Raw genomic sequence first — 15,615 nt, forward strand, 5'->3', positions numbered from 1 at the left:
TAGGCTTTGATGCCATCAATACTAATGCATATAAAAAAACTTCAGTAAAGTTGAGTTCAATGAAATTGGGTGCAATTATTCACAGGGTAACTGTTTCCTTTAAGAAGGCCATTGTCAGCTGAAGTCTCTATTTGATTTCAGTAGGTCTCAACGAGAAACATGTTTCTCAATTGACACAGGTATTCTACAATTTGCCATGAAGTTTTGGACTTAGCCCAGCTTTTCAAGGTGATTAGGCAAAGTTCTTATTATATGATCATAGTCCTCCACAATCCCTTTAAAACTGGCAGTGCTGTACAGGCACCCTCATGGGTGAAAGGTGTCTAATTTCAGCTGTCCAAGGCTGACCTCATTGTCTGGAATTACACATCTTTATTCACTTGTCAGAGAGTTAAGTATTGGTGCACCTTAGGTTAGGTGCAAAAAGTTAAAATAATCATTCTGGTCCTAAATGTATATATCATCTTGCATAGGGAATTAGCTACTCTCCCGGATTGCTGTTGTCAGCTTCTTAAATGAGTGCATTTAATATTTGTACATGCACTTGGAGTGGTGGCAGGACCATTAGTACTCATTTTTGCAAGTGGATAGAGAAACCATTGTGAAACCTGGAGCCATGGCAGTGCTGAATTTTGTATATACAATTAGAATAATTTTGTGATTATTCTTGAAAGAGGAAAGATGTGCCATCAAAAGATATTTTTATGATAGCCAGAATTGCTGTGCCATGATGGTAGTATGAAAGCACCTATTCAGAGAAAATTCCTCAATTAGGTTTAAACGATTCTAAGGTTAATTTTCTAGTGATGACAATAGGAAGTACTTTGCACTCTTATCTGTAATGACAGTAATATAATGCCTTTTCTGTAAAGGAAACAAGCCTAAAATTAACATAAGGTAATGAGAGAGAGAAAGAGAAAGAGAGAAAGAGACTGAGGAAGGTTTTAGGGTTTTTACAGAATGCTCTACAGATACAGAGCAGAAATCATGGCTAATAGTTAGATTTCATGTACAAGACTCATTTTAATTATAGCAAAGCACCCAAATGTGAAACATTAAGTTACTTTGCCTCTTCTGCTGGTCTTGTCCATAGGCACAGGGGAACCATGCAGTTAGTAAAAACTGTATAGTTTGGCACTGAGGTAGTTCTCAAGGAAATGAAAGAAGCTGCAGACTGAGTAACACAGTGCTGGGTCACTGGAGCTGAGCAGCATGCGAAGCTGCTCTAATTTTGGAGCATAAAGCCTTTTAGATCTGGATGCAACCAGTATGGTTCCAAAGGAAATGGAAACATCCTGAGTTAAGTGACATATTTCAGCAGGGAGGGGAAGATGGTAAATCTTTGGTGTACTGCACCTTGAGCTCTTCATCTGAGTACCTCCAAAAATAGATCTGGATGCAAAATTTTAGACATCTGCCTTTGACATTTGCCTTTTAACTTTTATTCCTTCAGTCTGCAGACATTAGTTATAATTTCATCATATATTGACCCCCTTTCACTTTTTGCTTGTCACTCAGGAAGATGTAAGGCAGAACTGGACCCGTGGTTGTTGTTGGTTCACTTCTGCTATGACCACAGTCCCCTGGGAGCTCCTCACTCCAGTCTGCTCCCCTGGTGCTTCTCTGCACCTCTTCCTGGGAGGCAGGAGACAGCAGAAAGGGAAGATACAGGAGGAACTACATGCACACACTGAGTTGCATCGCAAAATCAGGCAACATGCAGTTTGCTTACTGGAAAAACATTTTTCATTGAATGTTTAAGGAAAATGTATTCTCTGATGTATAGGAAGAGGGCTATGTTACTCAACGGGACATTTAACTCTTGTTTTAGGCAGAGCCTTATGGATGCTTAAACTATCTAAGAAAGGCTCAGTACCTGACACAATAAGCCAGTAATAAATACACTGGCAGATTTTTGGAGAGAACCAAAAGTCAGCCATGTTGAAGCAATGAATGAAGAAAAATATGATGACATGATTTCATAAAGTTAAATCCTGCTTTTTTAATGCAGTCTTTCCATTAGTGACTATAATGTTAAGATGTATGTACTTGTCTCTTTCTTCATATAGAATGTGTGCTGATATATTTTCAATAATATGCCTTGGGAGTGAAAAGGAATAACAGATAGGAAATCAATAGGAACATTTATTTTTATTGTTCATGCCAGCTATTGTATAGGAGACAGAAAAATGACTGTAGTGTTTACACAACAGCACTTGCTCTCAGACTGTTTCCAGTAGTTTAAGGCATTTTCATGAGTGATGTATACTAATATTTCTTTTTCATTCCTCAAGAGAACGAATGAGAAAGAATAAGCATTGATTCATAATTTGGATAACTGTGTAAATAGGCTGAAGTGGGAGAAGTACTGTCAGAACTGATTATTCTCAGGGTTTATTACAAAAAGCTTTACCTATTGAAACAAAAAGATCCTAAAGCATCTATTCATTAAAGCTGCAAAAGGCTTCTGGCTTTCCTCTATGACGATCCAGGTAGCCGAAGCCTCTGAAAGCAGCTTACATTGTGGATTTCCAGCAAGTTGTGCTGCCCATCCAGCAATCCCTAGTGAAATGTCCACCTGGGTAGTGGCAAACGGCCAGTGATAGTTAATGCAAATGTGGGAAACTTTATGTCAGTGACTTATAGCGTCATTACTGGCTGAGTGATGAGAAGTACCAAACTGACAACTTGCCCAGAGAGCTAAGACTGGGTAGGTGCTTCTTGTGCTGATCAAGGGCATAAACCAGAAATAACTTTTAGCTCTGGTACTGACTACATCCCTGGAGGTGCTGAGGGGTGGAGGCACATACCATGTCAGACCTTGATTTGGATGGTCGCCACCTTCTTCCTAAGAGGGCCATCAGAGACAGGGTTTTAGGCCAAGCAGTCTGTAGCTGGCAGCACATTTGCATGAGTAACCAATGACCGAACCATAAAAAGTAATGGGAAGAATAGCTGCCACTGTGTGATTTAAAACTCCCTAAGTAGAACAGAAGGAGATAAAGGAAGCCAATGAAACTGTCCTTGGGAAGATAAAGGAAAGATGTCACAGCTGAAGTAGAAAAAGCAACTGCTGAGGTAAGTGGAGGTGTTACCCGATACGGAGATCTGGATACTGCAAAAAGTAACATCATCAAATACCCTGCGATCATTTTTCATGTAAGGAAGCTGTATCTACATGGATTTCTTACTTGTACTATCTTCATGTTTCCAAGAGTGCCCACATATCTGGCCAAAAGATTGGTGAGATCTTGTTAATACAGATTAAAAATCTTAGTTTTACATATATGGTTTGAATAAAACTCCTGTGTTAGAGGGTGGACTGTTTCAAAGGTGGTTTCACTGGTGTGATATATCACTTCGCCAAACATGCTTGTCTATCTGTAAATCCTGTTGAATAACTTTGTTTCTGAAATTTGGGTATTAGTATGAAATGACAGCAGGTCTTACAGCTGGATTGCAAGATTTTAGCATATTTAGAACTACACTCAATATTGTGTTATTTACTCTTACTGTTAATATCTGTTGAGAAATTTGGCATACTAAGAGATGCAGTTGTGTAGGAATTTTATTATGACTGATTTATAGAATAAAATATTGTAGAATAGTTCAGTTGGAAGGGACCTACAAAGATCAAGTCCAACTGCCTGACCATTTCAGGGCTAATAAAAAGTTAAAGCCTATTCTTAAAGGCATTATTCAAATGCCTCTGGAACACTGATGAGCCCTTACAATTTCAGTGGTCACAAATGGAAAATCAGTGCTCTTTCAGTCATGCAGCCCAGGATCTATCATTAATATTAAAAACATTAATATTATAGACTGAATGTGTTTGATCAGAAAGCTGTGAAGCTTGTTAATATTTTTGAAACATATGAATACATAAAAATCAGCAGCCCGAAGTCCAAATGATGGTGAATTTTGAGAGTGATTAGATTTTCCAAAAGTGTCTTCATGATTTGCTTTGCTAAAGTTACCACTTTCCATAGACATATGGATGTGGATAATCAGGACGTTCGCTGCTGAATTACTGAGTTTCCCATCATGATACTAACTGCTCTGGAGGTCTGTGATGCAGCTTTATTCTCAGGTAGTGTTTTCCTTGAGGTTGCACCAGATACTTAAAATCACCTCCCCAGCATAGTTACCGATGTGTAGATAGAACACTTGAACAAGTAATTGATTATTTCTAGAATAATTATTACTTGTAATTACACAGCCGCACACACCTGGCATATTGTAGCTCCAGCAAAATAATGATGTCCTGATATCTTATAAAATGAATAACTATAGTGAATGAGCACCCTAAATCCTGCAGTAGGATTGAAAAAGTCAGCTAACAAGTCCAAAATCTATTCTCTAGAAACTCAAGTGTTAGCAATGAGTGGAATTACAGTGTTCTTGGATATACTTCAGAAATTGCTGGATGAAAGACCGAGATTATGCCATTAAAAACCCCATAGTCCTTTCCAAGAAAAACATCCACCAAAACTTGTATTCCCACTGTCACTTTTTTTTTTTTTTTCTTCTAAATTAGATGGCTGAATATCCAGAAGATTTGGCAATGATTAGTTTGGCTGTCCTCTATTTCTTGAACTTTCTATTAATCAATCGATTCTAATGGCACATGACACATTTTCTGGGATAACTTCAAACTCAAAAACACTGATATTTTCTATTTTAGAGCTGCACACAACTACATTGCTTTATTTCGTTCACTCAGTGACTTTAATAACAGTGCAACTTTACCATAATTTCTGAAATTTTAGTAAATGTTATTTGGGATTGGGGATTTCTAAATGGGAGAAAATTGGCTGTGTGATTTACAGTGGTTAAGAACTCCTTCTAAAATAACCAAGGTTAGATTATTTCTCTCTTTTACCTCTTTCTTTTGCCTCCCACCTGTCAGTGCTTGGAAGAAGAGGGGGGGACAGAGGGGAGGAAGAGAGAGAAATGTGATAGTGTAAGCACATATATTTTTTTAAAGAATTCATATTTATTTAGTGATAGTGGAAATATGAGCTTTGGTAAGATCACTAGAATCCTATTCATCTCCTTGTGATACTGAATGCTGAACAGTATTATATCATTACTCCTTTTATTCTTTTTTTTTTTTTTTTTTTTTTCTTTTCTTCCAGAGGTTTAAAGGTTGACTGCTTTAGGAGTTGAGATCCAGAGGTGATGACAAGTCAGGTACAACTGCATATCCTTACAGTCCCTTTTGGTGAAGGTTCAGTTTCCCTGTTTACAAACAGCAGAAGATCCTCTACCTGCAGTCCAGCCTCCTGCTGGTCCTTTGCCTCATGACACTCTGTTCAGCATCCCCGGGGTTGTACAGCCAGTGTCATCACATTGGCAAGTCATGACACCTCTTGCAGTGGTTTGAAGGCTGATGCTCATGCCAGCCGCTTTGTTTTTGGCCTAGTGGAGATAAAAAACAAGCTGCTTTATCTGTGAGTGAAGATTTGCACTTGCTCGAATCCCCTGCCCTTGTATTTTTTACAAAATCTGTGTGGTCTGGGTGTGCTTGTGATCTGACCCACCGGCAGTTTTTTGTTGTTTCAGCTGAAGCTAAAGTGATGTTTGTCTCTTTCACAGTCTGAACGGAGGGCAGCTGGCATGCTCAAAAACTCCAAAGACAATGTTTACCCCAGTTTCAGCCTACAGAATGACTGTAAAATATTTGGAAATGCTAATGTGCTCATGCTTTTTGCACAGCTAATTTTAATGGTGGTTGAAACACAGGAGATAAACTGGAAACATATAGCTTAAGTCTAATGTTTTAATCAGTGAAACGCAGGACAATGCCAGAAGTGTAATTTGGGGGTTAGAAGAGTATAACAAATTCAACCCTGTTATGTAGCCTTTATATTTTTTGCAACAACCCCCAAGCCTAATACAATGCACTGAAAAGACAGCCCTTCTTAAATGAAACATAATACAGTCAGCTCAGAATTGTATCTGACTTGGTTGCTGAAAGAGTCACTGAAAGACAGAAAAAATTGCTGTTCTCTCTCAGATTCTGTAGTAACTGTTCTACTGAGAGAGGCAGATAAGAGTGGCAGGATTTTTTACAGTATTTGACTGATCATGACCTATCCAAGCAGGAGAATACATTTTCCCCCAATATGTTTCTTAATTTGCTTATAACAGCAATTCAGGTGAATAGCGATGGAGATATTAATTGGAGGCCAGGAGGGCTAGCAGATGTGCTCGGGAGATGCTGGCAGCATTGCTCCCTTCTGCAGGGTGCAAAGTATTACTGCTGCAAGGGACCATGGCCGGGGGCTGCTGCACCTGCACACATGTTGGTTTGGGGAGCCGTGGGCAGTGCTCTGCCGAGTACCAGTACTGCTGTGGTGTTCTGGGGGGAAATAGGGAGTCCCTTTTTCCAGGTGCCTTTTGAATGGAAATTAACCTATCTAGTCACAGATTCGCAGGCTGGAGCTGCACAGCCTGATATCCCCCGTCCTCCACCATGCATTATGGAAAAGTGATGGAAATTAAATGGTACATGCAACCTCATTAGCTGGATCGTGATCTACAGAGCACAGCCTGGGTCAGGAGGTGAAAGCCTCAGCCCAGGGCTGTCAGTGGGTTTACAAAATGCTTGGCTTCTCTCAGTGACCCAAGCCCAGTGCTTCAAACATGCTCTTATGCTGCTTATTAAGACAACACCTTTTGTAGCCAAGGGACAGCAACAGCACTGTGAGGCTAAGGTGGAAAATTACATAGTATTAATAACACAAAGTGGTTGAAGGAGATCAGGCAGACTCCATTTTATTAAAACTGATCTTTGTTTGCTTGAAGAAGTGAAGTAACTATGAATGAACACTGTCCTAGTTATCAGCCTGCTAATAAACTGTGAAAAGATACTGAAATTAAACTCTCCAGCTTTTATTAATAGCATCGTGACCAGGCACAGTGACTTTCTCTCCTACTGCCCTCGTTTCCTTTGGGAATAATATTTACTGATATCAGTTTTGATGCTTTCCATCATTGTTCTTTAAAGGTTGTTTTAAAACGAAGACTTTTAAGTTTTTGATCAGCTGCAGTGGCTGACATGGACAGGTACTCAGAGGCACACAGAGGCTAAGATTTTATGTCCTGATACATATATATCATGTCATTTTCTGAAGACTTGGAACACCTAAAAGGAAATAGAGATAATCAGATAGTGAGGTCTTTATATTTACAAAATACTTGTGGATGTGTGATACTCTCTTTTTTTTTTTTTTTTCATAATTATCTGGTATATCCCATTCCTTCTTGCCTGCCAAGAGAAATTGGATCAGATGTCTGTTTTTCTGTTATTTGGATTATTTTATTATCCACCAAAGAGGTGTTTGGCAGGGTGGGTAAGCAGAAAAATAATGAAATGAGCTAGAAATGTTTAATAAACATAAATAAAGCTTGAAAACAACAGCTTAAGTTTTTGATCTTTGGATGACCATTTGATTGCTCCATTATTAATTCCTGTACGAAAGTATGGATTTCAACAGAGTGGGAGAGGAGATGAGAGGAATAAAAATTGGCATGAGTGAAAAGGGAAAACCAGAAAGAGGTACAACTGGGCTTGGGGATGAGTAAAGAAACACATTTTTGCTGTACCTCATATTTGGCAAACGCATCTGTTGAGGAACAGGCACTTGGCTCAGCTACCTCCTCCTACTTTTGAGAACTTGCTCTTTTTGAAGCTGAATAAAAAAATTATGGTCCAAATCTAATTTTCATGGGAGCTCCTTACCATGCGTAAACTTAGTGTTTTGCTCCCCAAGGTAGAAGTTGTGGCTCTGGGTGAGTCTTTCACTGCTGGGGCCCATAGACATATGCTGTCTATAATCTGAGAAGGTTTGGTTGCCTAATCAGATTTTAGGATGGAGAAATTACCCTTATGGTGAAGATCCACTGCATTACCCTGGAGAGACATTATTTTTGAGGGGTAACACGTTACTGAACCACATGAAAACAAATTCATATTAGCAGTCTGACAAGGAAGAAAGGCAAGAAAATGAGTGGTATTACCAGGAAATCCCAAGCAGGGAGACAAACTGTTGAGAGACAGTGGATTCAGGAGGTTTTTTTTTTTTTTTTTTACTAGCAGCACACTTCTGGAAACCTTTACTATAATGTCTACATATTGCTATTGGAAACATCTGCTTTGCATGTATTAGATTAGAGGTATAAATATGAATGTATTTCTGTAGTCTTTGGGATCCTTTTAGTAGCTTTCATGGTTTCATTATTTCTTTTGTATAAGCAAAAACCCTCTTACATAATTCCTGTTACTCATAACTGTGGTTAGAAACTGAACTTATGACATGAGGGTTGTCATGCAGTCTTCTTGCTTACCACCTATGGTCAACAATTCAGATATATGTTAATGCTTCCACTGTTTGCCTGCCAGAAGGAAAGTGGTAAGAGTAAGTATCTGTTGGTCCTGACACCTCAGGTGTTCCAGGCTGGTGCCTTCCGTCCAGTAAAATAATTTCCCAGTGGCCAGTGAGAGTTTCTCTCTCACAGTGCATTTGTTGTTGATTGTATGTGCATTACTGAAACTGCACAATTTTTGCTTTCAGAAGACTGGCCTTTGTTTTCCTTAAGAAGTTTTGCCCCACAAAAACAATCCTTACTTTTGCAGGAGTATAGGTGAATTCAGGGGTCAGACTGGAACATTCAAATCGTTACAGTCTAATAGTTGCTACACTGAGGGTGACCTTCAAACAGAAGATGCAAAAGTTTATCTTTTCTAGCATAATAGTTTTTATAGACTCGAAATGTAGAGCCTCTGCAGGCAAACTCATTTCTCTCCCTTCATCCTCAAGGAAAAGCTGATTTGATATTTTGTAAGAACAACACATATTGACAAACAGAGACCACAATCTTCTTTATTAATGACTGCAAGGTTGTGGTGTGAAAATTTGTCTCAGTCTTCGATGCTCTGCAAATGTATTCCTGCATGGCAAGCCTGAAATTGTAGTAATTCTGTTTTCTATTATGTTGTAAATTGACCTTCTGCAATAAAAAGGCAGCACAAGAGGACGGTTTGGATAATATTGCATTTGCTTCTTGGATTTCTCAGGAACTTCATGCTTCCCACCTTTGGACCTTGTGAGTTTTGCAGCTAATAAAGAAATAATAAATACTTTGTGCAACTAAAGTTCAGGGTAGTTTAGATGGAAACTAAAAGGGGACTGTGACAAACTGTAGCTGAATTTTAAATGAATATAAGACTATTATAACCACTGATGTCTTGAATCCTAAGTTCTATATTAAGGTCATGATAATGGCTTAGTGTTTTATGAGCCTTTGTAGTCTTAGCGGCACCATCTCTTTAATCTTAACTTCGCCTCGAGCCAAAATAAATCTCCATGTTGTAAACTGTATTGTAACATAACTGCCTAGTTCAGGAATGATCATTTTTTCTAAATGTCACTAATGTCTTACTGTGGCAAAACAAGAAAGGAAATTTCACTCTTTCTCTTGAAATGGCAAATCTGGAACTATTGTAACATTTGTGTGTGAACTGAATCATTATTTTTGAGCATTTTATCTCCAGCATTTTTAAGCTGGTTCAGTTATTTTCATCACTGCATAACTCACGTTAAAAAGACTGAGAAAACCGAGTGCCATCTTCAGTGGCATTCTTTAAATGTGCACAACATACTTGTTTAAGCATCTGCCCTACCCTTAGATATATTTGAATAAACCGAGGTGGGACCTCACAAGTGCCAGTCAGTCTGAATGCTTAAAAAGTACTGACTAGGTCAGGTGGAGGTAGAGGAAGTAGTAAGTAGGGTATGGACTTTATTCAGCAGATGTCACAGCTCTGTCGTTTTGTTACCTGGGTCAAGAATACATAAGATAGTACCTATACACTACACAAAATGTAGAGGATTTGTCAGAGGATCCCTTCTATAGGTGGTGTTGCCTCTCTAATTTTCCTCAGCATTGTGCTGCTACAGTTCTTTTCCACATCCTTCCTTTTATTTGTACTTCATTAGGTTTCTTGCATTGACACATACATATTCAACATCTGTTCCTTGTTTTCAGGATTTTAAAAATTAGGACAGAAATTCCTTCACAGTTAACTGACTGAATTTTTAACCTCATGGAGTATCCTGTGATGAGACATAGGGTGCTTCCTGGATTGCTTTGCACATCAGCTGATTTCTGTGTTGCTGCCTATCCCTGGAAAAAAATGGTAACAAAATTCATGGATGGATAAGTGTGATAATTCTTTGTCAAAGTCAAACAAACATTAAGTTATGTTTAATAGCATTTTTAGTGTATGGGACTGTCATAGAGGGATACCATGGGGAGAATGCATTTTTGGACGCTGTTTTATTATCAATAATAATTTTATATTCAGCCACTCTCATTTTCTGGATGCTTTATTGAGCTGGTAAAATTACAAGGGTGGCAATAAAACAACGTTTAGCTATACTGCATTTCTGCCTCTTTTAGCCATACAGATGCAAAGGATGTGAACCTGAACAAATGTAGCAAAAAATTGCCATTTCCTTCTGATGAGAAATGTGTTGCATTATTTTGGGGAGGTACTGGGAGATATGTTTATTGCACCTGCACATATGTGCATATGAGTGGGAGTGAAGAAAAGGTACACATGCTTTACCCAGGCTTCCCCAGAGAAGGCTATTTCTGAGATGCTGCCTCCCTGGAGCCCCCAAATTTCCATGTGATGCTCCCATACAGTGCAGCATCTTACTACTTTGGTGCCTTGCACTTGCCTGAGGGACGCTGGTGATCAGCAGCAGAAGCACAGGTCCTGAGAGGCCTCACTCTTCTCTTGTAACAGAGGGACTTCAGAGCAGCTCATTAAGATGGGATTGCTTTTACTTTGACTTTAGCAATCTAGAAATTACATATTTAATCTTGGTCATCCAGGCTCCTTTCATAGCAGTGGAAAAAGATGCCTTCAAAAGGTTATTTATTTATTTTTAAACCCAAGATAGTCTATGGTAGATGGATATAGTATATAGATAGTTATGGGAGCTTTCAAGCATGGGAGTGTTCACAGGAGGAAGACAGATTTGTGAATTTAGCATGAAATACTCTGAAAAAAATCACAGTTTTTTAATCCTGGAGGAATATTACCCCTCATAAAAACCTTCTACATGTATGGTAAACATGATAACTTGGAAATCTTGGTAAAAAAAGTTTGTTGTTCTGTCTCCATTTTTTAACTGTTGACCATTACTATGAAATTGAGACAAATATTCTGTGCTGATTACCATTCAAAAGGTGAAGGGGGGCAGTCTATGTCCAACTTTTTTTTTTTTTTTTTAATTGAAACTCTTCGCATTGCAATTTGCTGGCTTTTATCACCACTTCTCTGAAGCTCAAGTCTTCTCTATAAATGCTATAAATGTTCTTTGATACTCACCCTGATGTACATTTATATCTCCAGAATCTTCGTAGGTTGGTGTTGGTCACCATGGTAGACATTTAAAATTTTTTCTTCCACACATTCTCTTTGCATCAAGGAGGGTGTTAGGATGAATTGCTCCTTTTCTGTTGCCATAATTTACCATCATTCAATAGTCTTGTGTGAAGGCAAAAGTGTTTATTCAGTTTTGAACCATTTATGGTTGGGAAAATTGTTAGAAATGAAAAATTATTCTGGTAATATATATTGGAAAAAGGTCTTCCTTTCATTTTACTTAGTAAATTTAAAGGTGATCTGTGTTTACTAATCCAGTTCATCCTGTTAAAGCAGTGATATTATTAGACGGTATCTGGTCTATGCATATTAAAGATACAGGGGGAATTTTTTTATTTCAATGATAGAATCTTAAGGAACAAATTATCTAAGAAAATAAATCACAGGTAGTATAAAATATTAGTGTGTATGCTGGGATACAGAAAAACATTGTTGGGAAGAGTCATTCTCAGACACTGTGCTGAGCAGCAGCGGTTATGATTTTTATTTTACCGTGATTGTTTTTAGTGCAATCTTCAGTGCTTCCAGACAAGGAGCTGGAGTTCTGCCACCTTCCTCTGTCTTGTCTTTCTACCCGATTTATGGCATAAGTGCTTCTGGGTGTACAGTACCTTTCAAAAAATGTTAAACACCATTAGGACAATAAGATTCCTGTCCTACCTGAGGTCTGCTGGAGTTACTGCATTACTAATAATAATGCTATGAAAAAGCACTGTTACAGCTTACAGCCCTTGGGGATATCACATTAGAGATGCCAGGTGTGCAGCCTCACCAGGTTACCTCTGCACAGGGCTGATTCACGCTCTTAGGGTGACCAGAAGTCTCACTGCCTCAGACATGTAAACTCTGTAACTGAAACCAAAGTAATTCATGATGATGGAGAGACATCTCTGCCCTGGGCAACAGCTGCTGTCAGGACACTGACCTAGGCGGGCCGCTGCCTTAACTGCTTCTGGCAGCTGCTCTGCTCCTATCTATCAGGTGTTCCTCCCAATCCAATTGCAAGGGGAACTGTTTCAAAGAAAACCTTGTTTAAAGTGTGTCTGGTGGCAGAACCTAATCCCTGAAGACATAACCAAATAAGCTGGTAGCAGCTCACAGTGAGTAATGCACGTGACAAAGTCAGCCGCCGCCGCTGAGCACGGGATGTCAGGCAGCTGCCGGCTTCTGCCAGGCAAAGCCACTGCGTGTGCCTCTGTGAGCATTAGTTTCTGTTACGTTAGGGTGGAAAACATCTTGCAGTGACCATTCAAAACTGAGTCCACTAAATAGTCTGGTGTGTTTGTGGCTGGTCACAAGCTGAGAGGAAATATTTCTGTTTCCTGCTTAGCCAGGCGCAGAGAATCACCTGACAGAGCAAGAACTGTGAAGCCTGTGATATGCCACTGTGAAGGCCTGCAAAAACAAGTGTAAAGTGTGCTTTCTGCCCACACCTGTGCAAATAAAATGTGATTGTTCCAGCATTTAGTTGAAACAAATGTCACAGGAACATAGAAATTCTCCCCCCCCCCCATGTGAAATAAAATGTTCTTACTGATTTGTATGTTATCTCTGAGGGTGTGAACATTGATAACTTCAACATATATGCTTTGTCACCTCCACATGGTATTCCTCTACCATATGAAGCACCCAACTAATAAATCAGCCACTTTCAAATATTTTTAAATTAGAGAAGTTGATCATTTCTTCTGTGCCTAATCATTAAGCGTAACAATTTGGACAACTTCTTTTTCTTTCTTTCTTTTTTTTTTTCTTTTTTTTTTTTCCTTACAGGTTAGATAATCTAACTTTTGACAAAATTAATTTCATTTTAAACAGCTTGATTTTTTTTAAATACTGGATGACATTAAGTAAGCTTATCACTTTTACTATGGCTTTTACTTTAAAGAGTGCTTGGCATTTAATATCACATGCAAATCAATATTTTTCTAAATAGTTACTGTAGGTATTAGAATTCTTATAGTTGCTACAAGGTCATAAGAATAGAAGACAGCCATTTTATGAAAGAGTATTATTTTAAAAGACAGCCTAGTCATTCAGGCACTGGTATTGAACTGACTGAGTGATGAGTGCATTACTTCCTGAGAAGAATCAAATATTTAAAATAGAATGAAATAATAGCTCCTAAGTGTAGTTTTTATTATTATTATTATTATTATTATTATTATTATTATTATTACTACTACTACTACTACTACTACTACTACTACTACTACTACTACATATGGCTAAATACTAACAGGGAATGGGAAGACAGTGAATTACAAATTTCTGGAGAGTATTTTAGGGAGGAATGATGTTGGGCTCTCCCTGTTATTATGCTCATGCATTCCTTTGGAGGGAAACAGTCATAACAGTCACTGTTGGCCAATGCAGGTTGGAGACAGCATTTTGGGTCTGGTGGACTTGCTGAGTCCAATTCTGAGCAGTGTTGTCCAGTGGGCTAGCAGTATACCTGTGTAACACTCAGTTTACTAAGTGAATAAGGACGCATGCAGAATATAAAAATTGTTGTACCGGTTCAGACCAAAGGTCCGTCTACCCCAGAATCCAGTCTCCAGGAGTGGCCTTTGGACAAGGAAGAACAGGGATATATGTTAATATGATACCTCCCCTTAGTAGTCTTTTTTGTTCCAACTATTTTCAATTTAGGAAGTATTTTGATTCTGCTGTTTTCTGCCAGTTTGGTAAAACGCCTTCTCATATCCCCGTTATCCTTTGGGAAGTATTTCTGTCCATTGCAGGAGGAACCCTTTCCTTTTGTTTGGGTTGCCCCTGGCTCCTGCCTGCTTCTTCTGAGATGGGCCCTGGTTCTTGTATGACGAGAGACAACGAGCAGCTGATCAGAGAACCAGGAAAAGGTTTTTCACCAAGGGGGTGGTCAGGTACTGGAAGAGGCTCCTCAGTGCAGTGGTCACAATACAGTTGCCTCTGGATAAGAAAGCAGGGTCTGGAGCAGCAAAACCAGCTTAGCTTCTTCACGATTTGTCTCTTCTTTGCCATTGAAATTCAAAAATATTTAGTTTGCTTTTTGAATAGGAGTGAAGAAAATAAGAAGCAGGATAAGAATAAGAAGAAATTAGCTTTGCTGCTGCCTATAGGGTCAGAGCAGTCCAAACCAGAAAACTTGCTAACTTCACTTAAGGTGAGTGAGATATTTGGATTCAGTTATGGTGGAAGGAAGAAGTTTGGCAGTTGTATGATGAAAAGCTATTACTGTAGAAATAACATGACATATTGAAAAGCTTTCAGGCTGAAGAATGAATCTTTCCTTTGGTACTTGTACCTCTTTCCAATCTCCAAGGAGAATCATGCTGAATATTATTTCAGTAATGTTGTATTTTCAGGAAAGATAAACATCAAATTTTAATTTAACATGGTATACTTTAGGCAAGGCTTTCCACGTAACACTTTGCGAGTGAACAATGACTATCAACATTTTAGAGCTAGGGAGTGGAATGAACTTTCCAAACAGGTCCTGCTTTGGTGTCACGGTTTCAGAGACAGGACTTAATCCTACAGTTGGGGTTAATTATTATTGCTGGAACAAATGTAGTGGGAAGAGAAGGGTAAGGTAAGGCTGAAACACGAAGGGGAAGGAGGAGAGAGGGACTTTGCTGGGTAGTCACACCCCATGAAATGATAAGCACCTGTCTGGGTTACTGCACGATGAGAGAGGAACTGTTCCTGTTATGTCTCCTGAGAAATATCTGATTTCCAGTGCTACAGAAGCGAACAGGGATGTAAGTTACAGTTTATATATGTAAGTCCCAAGTGGGTGGGAGGTGTAAAAAGCAATATTTAATCATTGATTAAATATTTCACCATAGAGTTGTTTCCCTGAATTCAGTGTACAATAAAACACATACATTTCACTGAATTTGAAAGATCAACTTGTAATTCAGTAAAATGAATGACTGCCTAAATTGGAAAAATATATATAAATTTGATGATGAAACATGAATTAATTGAAATCCAGAATGCTTTCAAAGTCAGGTGTTTCAGTGCCTGCTTTGAAAGACTCTGAATTTGAATAATTTATGTTTTGTCATATAAAGCAAAAATGTTTTGGCATTACAGAGATGTGGTGGGATGGCTCTCATGACTAGAGATTGGAATGGAAGGATACAGGCTCTTTAGGAAGGACAGGC

This window comes from Anser brachyrhynchus (assembly GCF_964034855.1).
Source record: "Anser brachyrhynchus genome assembly, chromosome: 3".
NCBI lineage: Eukaryota > Metazoa > Chordata > Aves > Anseriformes > Anatidae > Anser > Anser brachyrhynchus.